Genomic DNA, 13,673 nt, shown 5'->3' on the forward strand with positions numbered 1-13,673 from the left:
ACATTGAAATTATCTTTTTATGGTAAACTTTTTTCCCGAAACAATTATTCATTCCTTCTCCGATAAGAAATAGTTAACCCCACAGCAATTCCATAACCAAATAGAATACTTATTTAGGAGTGAAGAACATTCTTTCAACACTTTCACCAAAAAAACTTATCATTCAGAATACAACGCCGACGCCGGGTTGACAATATAAGGTCCCCTCTCATCAAGAGGCGAGCTAAGAAGATATAAAATAAAACAAATAATGGCATACAATTGAAATATAGGGAACCACACTGTCGTCAATGAATTTCGTCCATGTATGTTTAGTACATTGTCAACTTTGAGGTTGACTATATAGGACGAGTCTAACACAGGGATCAGACGTAGGCCGTGAAACCACCCAGTTAACACTGGCGCAAGATGAGGAAGGGAATTGTGTACCAATGAGGACGATCAATACCCTGATCAATTAAATGCACAACAGAGTCATTGTATCCACTGCAGCTTCCCTAACAGATGACAGAGTGGTTACATCTATATTTCAATCACACCATTATTGCAGGTCTATAACATCTTTTTTCCCTATAAATTAAACCAGGGCAATTTCTAATTGTGTTTCTTGTTCCTTTTCAGTATTGAAACAATGGTGTTATGTTGTTAATTTTTCCCTCCATTTCCCATGTGTATAATTACAATACATTGTAGTATGATATTGTGATTTTTTTTTGAAACTATAGGCTCAATATAAACCATTAAAAATATCAACTTCAATTTTTGTGTCAGATGAATTATTGAAAATTAATTAAGCATTTATCTAATTATTTGTCTTTTTTTCATTTGTTTCAGTGTTTAAATATAATAAATCAGCAGATATATAGCGTACTGTAAACAGACCTGGTTTGTTTCTTCGTTTATAATTGACATAACTCATTGAACCTCTATATAAAGGACACCTCTCTATAAAGGACACTTGCCTTATCCCTTAGGTGTCCTTTACACACAGGTTTGACTATATATTCTCTCAAACCACCAATTTCATTAGTATTGCACTTAAATGATATTTTTAGCCCACCATCTGATGATGGTGGGCTATTCAAATCGCCCTGCGTCCGTGGTCCGTGGTCCGTCCGTCCGTCCGTCCGTCCCTCCCTCCGTCCGTCCGTCCGTCCGTCCGTCCGTCCGTAAACAATTCTTGTTATCGCTAATCCTCAGAAAGTACTGAAGGGATCTTTCTCAAATTTCATATGTAGGTTCCCCTTGGTGCCTAGTTATGCATATTGTATTTTGGGACCGATCGGAAAACAACATGGCCGACAGGCAGCCATCTTGGATTTTGACCATTGAAGTTTGTTATCGCTATTTCTGAGAAAGAGCTGAAGGGATCTTTCTCAAATTTCATATGTTAGTTTCCCTTGGTGCCTAGTTATGCATATTGCATTTTGGGACCGATCGGAAAACAACATGGCCGACAGGCAGCCATCTTGGATTTTGACAATTGAAGTTTGTTATCGCTATTTCTAAGAAAGTACTGAAGGGATCTTTCTCAAATTTGATATGTGGGTTTCCCTTGGTGCCTAGTTATGCATATTGCATTTTGGGACCGATCGGAAAACAACATGGCCGACGGGCAGCCATCTTGGATTTTGACCATTGAAGTTTGTTATCGCTATTTCTGAGAAAGTACTGAAGGGATCTTTCTCAAATTTCATATGTTAGTTTCCCTTGGTGCCTAGTTATGCATATTGCATTTTGGGACCGATCGGAAAACAACATGGCCGACGGGCAGCCATCTTGGATTTTGACCATTGAAGTTTGTTATCGCTATTTCTAAGAAAGCACTGAAGGGATCTTTCTCAAATTTCATATGTAGGTTCCCCTTAGTGCCTAGTTATGCATATTGCATTTTGAGACCGATCTGAAAACAACATGGCCGACAGGCAGCCATCTTGGATTTTGACAATTGAAGTTTGTTATCGCTATTTCTGTGAAAGTACTAAAGGGATCTTTTTCATATTTGTTATGTAGGTTCCCCTTGGTGCTTAGTTATGCATATAGCATTTTGAGACCAATCGGAAAACAACATGGCCGACAGGCAGCCATCTTGGATTTTGACCATTAAAGTTTGTTATTGCCATTTCTGAGAAAGTACTGAAGGGATCTTTCTCAAATTTCATATGTAGGTTCCCCTTGGTGCCTAGTAATGCATATCGCATTTTGGGACTGATCGGAAAACAACATGGCCGACAGGCAGCCATCTTGGATTTTGACCATAGAAGTTTGTTATCGCTATTTCTGAGAAAGTTTTGATTGGATCTTTCTCCAATTTCATATGTAGGTTCCCCTTGGTGCCTAGTTATGCATATTGCATTTTGGGACCGATCAGAAAACAACATGGCCGACAGGCAGCCATCTTGGATTTCGAAAATTGAAACTGGTTAACACTATTACTAAGAAACTAATGAAGGGATCTTCCTGAAATTTCATATGTAGGTTCCCCCAGGTGCCTAGTTATGCATATTGCATTTTGAGACCAATCGGAAAACAACATGGCCGACAAGCAGCCATCTTGGATTTTGACAATTGAAGTTTGTTATCACTATTTCTCAGAAAGCACTGAAGGAATCTTTCTCAAATTCCATATATATAGGTTCCCCTTGGTGCCTAAATCTTAAATTTTATATATAGGTTTCCCTTGTTTGAAAAGTACTAGAGGTTTCTTCTGAGTTTACACAGATTAGTAAGACTTAGAAGAAGAGAAAAGTAGAGAAAAGATCAATCTGACATGGAACCTATGAAGAACATTCAATGGTGGGCGCCAAGATCCCTCTGGGATCTCTTGTTTGAAGTAAACCTGCTTGATTAATTCCTTACTCTGGAGGACGAAATAGCTGTATGTTGCATCTTTTTCCCTAATTACTACTCAGTATTCATTGTATCTTAATCACACTTAGAAATGTTATCCACTTGTGTTTTTATACAATCACGTGACTTCAAATTAAGCCTGTTTATTTTCGTCATTTTCCCCCCAGATGTTCGATCAATAAATAACATGCATTGTATTGCAGCACGCGATACAGGTAACTAGCCGGTGTCTATGGTACACGGTTTTATCGCCGTCTTCCCGACTTGTTTACCTCCAGATATCCTTGTTTATACACCAATCTAATATTGACTTCCTTGTCTAAACAGCATTCTGAGGTACAGATGGAAACACTGAAGACGGAATCTCCTGTTTGACGTACCATTGCATTACCTGTATACCAAGAAAATTTCAGGAACTATTTGATATTTGGCTTGTAAGTGGAACGTGAGGGCAATATATCCGGACTCGCAAAGCTAATTCAGCCAATTCAAACAGCTGCTGTTTCACCCGAGCCAAGTGTGTTTCTGAGGTTTGTAGCTCTTTTCCGAAGTAATTGACATATGGATTAGACACTCTTGTGTACAAGAATAAAGTCTTAGATTAATCTCTTAAAACCTGAAAACCAAAAATACAGTAATATACTGAAAATAGAATATGTGAAAGTGTTGGAAATTCCCAAGGTTAGAGTTTCCCCGTCCCATGTAAATATTAAGATTTTTGTATTTAGAATGCCTGTATGTTTTTATATGCCATTAAAACTATCTAGTAATATCATTTCTCAGATAGTGAAAGCATTCAAACTTTAGTTTGATATCAATTTCACATCAGTTAAACTTCAAATTAGCGATTGATAAGTTGTATTCTCTAGTTATAACATATAGTGAAACATTTAGTTGTGCGAGTCCTTAAAAGCCTGGTCAAAAGATCTCTAATACTCTGTACGTTTTACTTCAGTCAATATGTTAACATGATTAATTGTTTGTAATTGATGCATGTTTGTTTTCATCTAGTCACGTTTATGACGTGTATGTTATGAAAATGAAGTTCGAGATATTACTTTAATGAACAAACAGCTGTCAAATCTTGTCCTACCGTCGTCCATTTTGTTTTCCTCTCGTAAACGTGCTGAAACACGGAAAAAGGAAACAGTTCTTCCACTGCTTTGATCAAAATTTTAAAGATATATTTTTTGTTGATTATGATCATATAAATACAAAGACATCCCTGTATGTAATATCTAGTAAGGATTTGACATTAAATGGATTGGTAACTCCTGTTGGGTCGTGACGCTGATGAAGAGAAGGTAGGTAATTTACTATTTTGTCGTGGTATTCGTACGTTCAGGTACATCGCATTTGTTTCAATAATTGACATGCAGGCCTTTTCATTCTCAAAACAATTTCAACTTACATTTATTGGTTCGCTGATTGGTTTGGTTGGGTTTTGTACTGTTTAACGTCATATCAATAGCTATGGGCAGTTAAATACCGCCTCTCCTGTGTGCAAAATACATACATGTAGTGGTTATCTTTATGCGTTTTTGTAAGTTGAAGTATCGTCCTGCCTGTCTGCTTGTGATGGTACGGAAATGATATCAACTTTATAGTGCTATCTCACTGAAGAATAATTCCGAAAATGCCACGTAGGACACTCAATCTAGTCATATCATACTGACAACGGGCACGTTATTGTAGGTGCAAGCTTTGTTTTTCTCATTTGTCTTCTGTTATTGAAATATTGGAAAGCTCTAGAATAACGCCACTTCAACACACAATAGGTCATATAATACCAATAAATGGTCAGCAAAACGTATAAAAAAACCCAGCATAAAATAATATGTTTCCCTATCCGGTCACATTATACTGACAAGGCGCAAACAATTCAATCGAATTAAAATCTAAATGGTCATTCTCACTACGTTACACGAACATAAAACAGCATCGCATAAGTGATCACGTTCTTGTGAACATTGTTATTTCAATATTTCACTTTCAGGTCGAATTGTCAATTTTTCGATGTCATCGATCTCATCCTTTCGTAACATTATGCATATGAAGCTAACCATTTCGGTACAGCATGCATATAGCTATAGGCTTTGTTGGACGAAATGACTGGGAACAGATTGACATATTATGCAAGCTATACACTCTAGCTATGGTATTTCACACATACGAAATTTACGAAATCCAAAATGTCATCCTGACGTGACCCCTTATGCGATGTCGTCAGCTGTTCATGTAACTTAGTGAGAATGAGCATATATATTTTAATTAGATTGCAAACAATTCGTCCCACTCCCGCAAACGCTGAGGACGAAGCAGAAGTAGCAACTACCATTTTTTACATACCCTGGTATGTCTCAGCCAAGGGTCAGAACCCAAAGCCTTTCTCACAGCGGCAAACGCTCAACTCAAGGTCAAAATTGAGGTAATGTGAAGAGAGATACTAGAAAGAAGAGAAAATAAAGGTAATATGAAGAAGTAATGAAAAATGTTCTTCCCCGGGCCTCGTGCAAACTGTCTTTCTCTCTCAAAGCAAACATCCTACCACTAGGTTAAAGTGTACCCTGAACGAAAAATTATATTTTAATATGTTATTGGTATTGATTAATAAACAAGAATGCAGAAAACCGCATCAAAATCGGCCGACCCATTACCGAGTAATTGCGATTTTTCTCGAAAACACACCTGAAGCCCAAAGCCGAATACCTCGTTTTGGTGACCTCTGACCTGTGACGTCACAGGTTGAACACGATCGGAGCGGCCATATAGGAAATATGTAGAAACAAACGTGAACACGTGCCTGTAATTAATGCGAATAAGACAACAAAAATGAAAGTGCTGAATAAACTCTCTGAGTTATATTTGTGAATTAGTTAATAACAAGTGCTACCGAAACCAGGGGCATATAATTTTCTTTTTAAACGGGCCATTTTCTCCCATAACGAGCCACATACAACATGTAACATCTTACTAATTTTCTATTCTAACGGGCCAAATACAACGTGTATCATCTTATTTATTTTCTATTATAACAGCTGGTCGTATATATTACAACAGGTCGTATATAACATGTATATTTAAATTTTTATTTTTTTTATTTTAACGAGTCGTTGTAACATTATGACATTTGAATAACGGGCCGTTTAAAATGACTTACATCGATCATATAGCCTTAATTATGAGGGTATGACCGGTTTGTTACATACAAATGTACCAGTATTGATTTTGGTTACAATACTTCAAGTAATACAAGTTTAAAATGCAATTCATACAAGATGTGAAATAAATGCTAATCATTTTGATTTTTTTATTAGCCAAAACAGCAATGATACCGTTATTTGTGATTTTTGGGTAATTGTTCGCAATTGATAAAACGTGTCCATGAAAGATTATTAACTCCCAGACAAGATTCATAGAGTAAATTTTCAACATCATGGGTATATGAATGAGGCAACGTAGGTTAATTATTCTATAGACAAACCTTTGAGGTACGATTTTTTTCGTTTGTAAGGAAAACGACTCACTTCATTCCAAAAATAACGTGTTTGATTTCAACAACTTGAAGATGTATTCCCTATAGTATAAACGCAATTTTAAATAAAATTCAAGCTCAATTTATGTACAACCTGTAAAAGCATGTCTTCGGAACTTTTTTGAAGTGCACATAAACAAAACACGTGAGCTCACAAGCAATTATCGGCGTGTGTCGATTAGGCTGTATCTCCATTTGCCCACTTTTTAAAATCCTATAACGAGGGGAGTGTTGTGACAAGAATTATAGTCTACTTCAGAGTAGTTAACCTAAATTTACCTGTATTTTTTATCTGTGTTTTTTACCTGTGTTTTTCACCTGTTACCTGATTATATCATGATGGTAACTTATACTTATAGGATGTACATATCAAGAAAAACTTATTAATTAAGAAAAAATGCAATAAATTACAATATATATATATATTAATTGCATTTATAGACTATAATGAACTAATTATCTAAAATCAAAGATTTTCTAATAATCATTTTATCATTACTTATAATAACAATAAAATTTCACCAATTTACAATGATCATATGTAACAATGTCCAATAATATTAATGACTGAATGATGGAGATGACTCGCGGATCATCAGCTTTCCAACCACGGACAGCTTATTTGACCTCGCCAACGCCGACACCATCTACTGCGAAGGAACATTCTTCACCTTTATTATGCAAACATTTCAGTCTCCATGTTAACTATACCAGTGCGATTTATTGTCTAATGTTAATTATTTGTGTATATTCTGGTGTTGCTCATGTATCGTATATATGATCTTAGTGTCAAATAAAAAACTTCTGAAACTTCTGAAACCTGCCCAAGCTTTTCTATCAGATTTATACCATCCATGCAGACATAGACGGACAGATGTACCCACTAGTCTACACTTTAGTATAAATGAATTGTTTCCATCTCATGAAATTTACATGTATATGGTAAAATAATGTTTAATTAAAATGTAATGATATGAAACTGTAGTCGATATGTATCGCATAATGTATTTAAAGTAACATATTGTTATGATATCTAAAATATGTCTTAAATGAATGAAGGGATTTATAGTGTAATATCTTCCATAAAAAAATGAAATTAATGCATTTAGTTTTTTCTTGGTGATATATGTTGCTGATTGAAATGTATTATCTATATACAATTTGTTTGTCTGTCGTTGTATAATTTAGTTTTATGTCATTAGTACTCATTACATGTCTTCTTTCTAAAACATTTAATTTTTAATTAAAATGTATTGATATGTAACTGTAGTTATGTATCGCATAATGTATTTAAAGTAACATATTGTAATGTTATGTAAAATGTGTCTTAAATGAATGAACGCATTTGTATTATAATATTTTCCATAAAATGAAATTAATGTAATATTAATGTTACATCCACAGGTATATATATCTCTATTTCCCCACTTTCTCCAGGTAGCACAGGTAAATGACTACAGGTAAAACACAGGTAAAATTAAAATGGAACAGACTATAATTGGTTTTCCTTTGTTCTCCTATATCAACACTTTTCTTTGAACTTTAAAAAGTGGGCAAATGGAGAACACCCCGTCGATTAGAACACCAGAAATCACAGACACCTGTGGTGCAGTGACAGGTGTGACGAGCTTGTGGACCGTAATTTCACACCTCGTAATTGTTTAGTGGTATACTAACCCATTCAAACATGTTTAAGTGAAGATATGACTTGCAACACGAATGGAAAGCAAAACCACAAGGCTCTCGATCACTTCACAATAATGACATAATAATAGCAAAAAATACATAACATTTGAAAAAAATCATACACGAAAATCATTGCGAGTTTATAAGTATTAGTATTAATAATGATTAGTCACGATGAAATAAGTTGTATGTGTTTTATCATAAAAAACGGAGCTAAAATGATGGTTTTAATAAGTACCTATGCTTTATACATGTGCAGAAAGTATCAATTATATCATAAATGTTGCGAATCACTTTTATATAATTTCAATGACAACGATCGTATATAAATTATATCTTTCTCAAGCATTTAATCGTTCTTAATCCCGGAGATCATGGCATGTAAAAAAAGGGATAAAATCGGTATATGTAGAAGTTTGTTGTAGACTTCAACACTGGTATTCATACGTGAGAGATTTAGTCTATTGAAGATCACGATGATTATAATATATTACTTTCTAAATTAAGTGTCCTTCATGACTAGAAGCGGGTTTTGTATAGAATATATATAACGCATGAATTTACTGTACGTGTGTTCGTCTTTTCTCACAAACCAGAGTATCCAGAACTGTTGTATTGTTGGTATGTTTATTTGAATATTAATTTGCGAATGAAATGGCACATTATTTTATTTAAAAATGTTGATACTGTGTTCCTTTCTTTGGTAATGATTAAGAAATGGTAAACACATAACTAATATACATTTATTGGTGATCGACCGATTATAACACCAGTCTGTGTTAACCAAGCGGTCATTTTCAGAGTCAATTTCACTATTTTGTTTTTTATTTTTTTTTAAACTCAAACTTATATTGTTGGATTCCGACTTCTTGTCGGCAATATTCGTCAAATTCAACAACCTCAAATCTCATGTCAAGATCGTATTCAGACATGTTTGTGCTGCTTCTGTTCACACTGTCCTCTATGCTACTGGCCACCATAACAGTCACTCCGTTCAACCTGTGACGTCATAGACTGAAGAGTTCCAAATTATCAGTCGACCGACAGGTGCAAATCGCGTACTTCGATGTGCGATATCTCGGCACTCGGCCAACCGATTTTGATGCGGTTTGCGACATTCTTCTTTGGTGGTTACAAAGAATAACATATTTGATTACCTTTTTTCGTTCAGGGTACACTTTAAAAGGAAATTCCCCATACCCAGAGCTAGTAAGATGAGCTACTCTCCACTTTTATATATAAGATCCCAAATCTAATCTTTGCCTTTTACGTTCATGCTTTGGGAGCAGTAGATACAATTCTTACGCCATACATAAAGGGCAGTTATCGTAGGTTCTCTGCAGACAGCTCACCATGTTTCCCTCTAACTGTTGGTATCTTATTTTTTGCTCAGCATTCGTTGCTCTCGAGACCCTTTGTCTGTACTGATAGTTATCATATTCTTAACGACCCACCAACACTGAAAGAGTCATTAGGGGCAATATCGTCAGTCCTGATAGAGTTGTTGTTTGGAGACTATCGTCAGTCCTGATAGTGTTGTTTGTTGTTTGGAGACTATCGTCAGTCCTGATAGTGTTGTTGTTTGGAGACTATCGTCAGTCCTGATAGTGTTGTTTGTTGTTTGGTGACTATCGTCAGTCCTGATAGAGTTGTTTGTTGTTTGGAGACTATCGTCAGTCCTGATAGTGTTGTTGTTTGGAGACTATCGTCAGTCCTGATAGTGTTGTTTGTTGTTTGGAGACTATCGTCAGTCCTGATAGGGCTGTTGTTTGTTGTTTGGAGACTATCGTCAGTCCTGATAGAGTTGTTTGTTGTTTGGAGACTATCGTCAGTCCTGATAGAGTTGTTTGTTGTTTGGAGACTATCGTCAGTCCTGATAGTGTTGTTGTTTGGAGACTATCGTCAGTCCTGATAGTGTTGTTTGTTGTTTGGAGACTATCGTCAGTCCTGATAGAGTTGTTTGTTGTTTGGAGACTATCGTCAGTCCTGATAGTGTTGTTGTTTGGAGACATATCGTCAGTCCTGATAGTGTTGTTGTTGTTTGGAGACTATCGTCAGTCCTGATAGTGTTGTTTGTTGTTTGGAGACTATCGTCAGTCCTGATAGGGCTGTTGTTTGTTGTTTGGAGACTATCGTCAGTCCTGATAGAGTTGTTTGTTGTTTGGAGACTATCGTCAGTCCTGATAGTGTTGTTTGTTGTTTGGAGACTATCGTCAATCCTGATAGAGTTGCTTGTTGTTTGGAGACTATCGTCAGTCCTGATAGTGTTGTTGTTTGGAGACTATCGTCAGTCCTGATAGAGTTGTTGTTTGTTTGGAGACTATCGTCAGTCCTGATAGTGTTGTTGTTTGGAGACTATCGTCAATCCTGATAGAGTTGTTGTTTGGAGACTATCGTCAGTCCTGATAGAGTTGTTGTTTGGAGACTATCGTCAGTCCTGATAGAGTTGTTTGTTGTTTGGAGACTATCGTCAGTCCTGATAGTGTTGTTTGTTGTTTGGAGACTATCGTCAGTCCTGATAGTGTTGTTTGTTGTTTGGAGACTATCGTCAGTCCTGATAGTGTTGTTGTTTGGAGACTATCGTCAATCCTGATAGAGTTGTTGTTTGGAGACTATCGTCAGTCCTGATAGTGTTGTTGTTTGGAGACTATCGTCAGTCCTGATAGTGTTGTTGTTTGGAGACTATCGTCAGTCCTGATAGTGTTGTTGTTTGGAGACTATCGTCAGTCCTGATAGTGTTGTTTGTTGTTTGGAGACTATCGTCAGTCCTGATAGTGTTGTTGTTTGGAGACTATCGTCAATCCTGATAGAGTTGTTGTTTGGAGACTATCGTCAGTCCTGATAGAGTTGTTTGTTGTTTGGAGACTATCGTCAGTCCTGATAGAGTTGTTGTTTGGAGACTATCGTCAATCCTGATAGAGTTGTTTGTTGTTTGGAGACTATCTTCAGTCCTGATAGTGTTGTTGTTTGGTGACTATCGTCAGTCCTGATAGAGTTGTTTGTTGTTTAGTGACTATCGTCAGTCCTGATAGTGTTGTTTGTTGTTTGGTGACATATCGTCAGTCCTGATAGAGTTGTTTGTTGTTTGGAGACTATCGTCAGTCCTGATAGTGTTGTCGTTTGGAGACATATCGTCAGTCCTGATAGAGTTGTTGTTTGGGGACTATCGTCAGTCCTGATAGTGTTGTTTGTTGTTTGGTGACTATCGTCAGTCCTGATAGAGTTGTTGTTTGGAGACTATCGTCAGTCCTGATAGTGTTGTTTGTTGTTTGGAGACTATCGTCAGTCCTGATAGAGTTGTTGTTTGGAGACTATCGTCAGTCCTGATAGAGTTGTTTGTTGTTTGGTGACTATCGTCAGTCCTGATAGTGTTGTTTGTTGTTTGGAGACATATCGTCAGTCCTGATAGAGTTGTTGTTTGGAGACTATCGTCAGTCCTGATAGTGTTGTTTGTTGTTTGGTGACTATCGTCAGTCCTGATAGTGTTGTTGTTTGGAGACTATCGTCAGTCCTGATAGTGTTGTTTGTTGTTTGGATACTATCGTCAGTCCTGATAGAGTTGTTGCTTGGAGACTATCGTCAGTCCTGATAGAGTTGTTTGTTGTTTGGTGACTATCGTCAGTCCTGATAGAGTTGTTGTTTGGAGACTATCGTCAGTCCTGATAGAGTTGTTTGTTGTTTGGTGACTATCGTCAGTCCTGATAGTGTTGTTTGTTGTTTGGAGACATATCGTCAGTCCTGATAGAGTTGTTGTTTTGAGACTATCGTCAGTCCTGATAGTGTTGTTTGTTGTTTGGTGACTATCGTCAGTCCTGATAGTGTTGTTTGTTGTTTGGAGACTATCGTCAGTCCTGATAGAGTTGTTTGTTGTTTGGATACTATCGTCAGTCCTGATAGAGTTGTTGCTTGGAGACTATCGTCAGTCCTGATAGTGTTGTTTGTTGTTTGGAGACTATCGTCAGTCCTGATAGAGTTGTTGTTTGGAGACTATCGTCAGTCCTGATAGAGTTGTTTGTTGTTTGGTGACTATCGTCAGTCCTGATAGTGTTGTTTGTTGTTTGGAGACATATCGTCAGTCCTGATAGAGTTGTTGTTTGGAGACTATCGTCAGTCCTGATAGTGTTGTTTGTTGTTTGGTGACTATCGTCAGTCCTGATAGTGTTGTTTGTTGTTTGGAGACTATCGTCAGTCCTGATAGAGTTGTTTGTTGTTTGGATACTATCGTCAGTCCTGATAGAGTTGTTGCTTGGATAACCATCGTCAGCACTGATAGTGTTGTCGTTAGTAGATGTATTGTCAGTACTGATAGAGTTGTTGTTTGGATACTATCGTCAGTACTGATAGAGTTGTTGTTTGGATACTATCGTCAGTACTGATAGAGTTGTTGTTTGGATACTATCGTCAGCACTGATAGTGTTGTTGTTTGGAGATGTATTGTCAGTACTGATAGAGTTGTTGTTTGGATAACCATCGTCAGCACTGATAGGCTACACATGTTTATGGAACATTGCCCACATACAAAGGCCGCGTTTGCTGAGTGGTTAAGGTGTCCCGACACTTTATCACTAGCTCTCCACCTCTGGGTTGCGAGTTCGAAACCTACGTGGGGCAGTTGCCAGGTACTGACCGTAGGTCGGTGGTTTTTCTCAGGGGATACTCCGGCTTTCTTCCCCTCCAAAACCTGGCACTTCCTTAAATGACCCTGTTAATAGGACGTTAAATATCCAGATGTTGTACCATTTTCACTACTGGGTTATAATTTTCCTTTTGGCCCCAGTAAAGTGACATTATTCTTTTAAGGATGCCTAAGAATAGTGGTTTATAACAGTTTCGAATAATTCGGTTGCCATAGTAATGAAGTGAAAGTTTCTGATTGAATTTCAAGTGATGTATGATTTTGCCTAAATTGGGAACATAGCGGTTTTGAGGGATGCTAAATACGTTTTCGGTTATTTCGAAAAAAATGGTTACAATGGTAATGCAATGGAAATCTTTGACTAGTTTAAATGCTGATATAATCCGATATGTAGGTCATTCATCATAATACTACAAATACAACTGAAATTCATTTGTAATAATATAGAGTAGCTGTCATTTTGTTATCTTCTGTTTGGTAGAAATTAATATGTTCGATTTCGATGAAACATGGTGTTTAAAAGTATTGGACTTAGGGAACATAATTGTGGTTTCCTCAAGCTTAATTGTCAACTGCGGAGATAGTTTTGGCATTCTGTAACCGGCTCCGTACAATTAAGTCTGCCCACTGATCATCCACATCATCAAAACCACTTAGGTACCTGAAATTATTTCTTTCTCTTTGTTGGCATATCATTATTGTTGACGTCAAGTCTGTGGCCTTTTCTAAATTTCGATACAATACAGAACTTTAACATTTGAAAAAACCACCAGAAAGACGCTATTAATAATAAAATATGTTCAACGTAGTTTGATACATGTATTATACTTATTCATTTCTGCATTACATAAACGGGACTTGCTGTTACTATGTTAAGATAGTGAGACTCTCAGATACTTTTTTTCTACAAACAATTACCGTTCACATGTGGTTTATATTTGAGATGACATAAATACAAATGCTATT

Source organism: Pecten maximus, chromosome 13, assembly GCF_902652985.1.
Source record: "Pecten maximus chromosome 13, xPecMax1.1, whole genome shotgun sequence".
Lineage (NCBI taxonomy): Eukaryota > Metazoa > Mollusca > Bivalvia > Pectinida > Pectinidae > Pecten > Pecten maximus.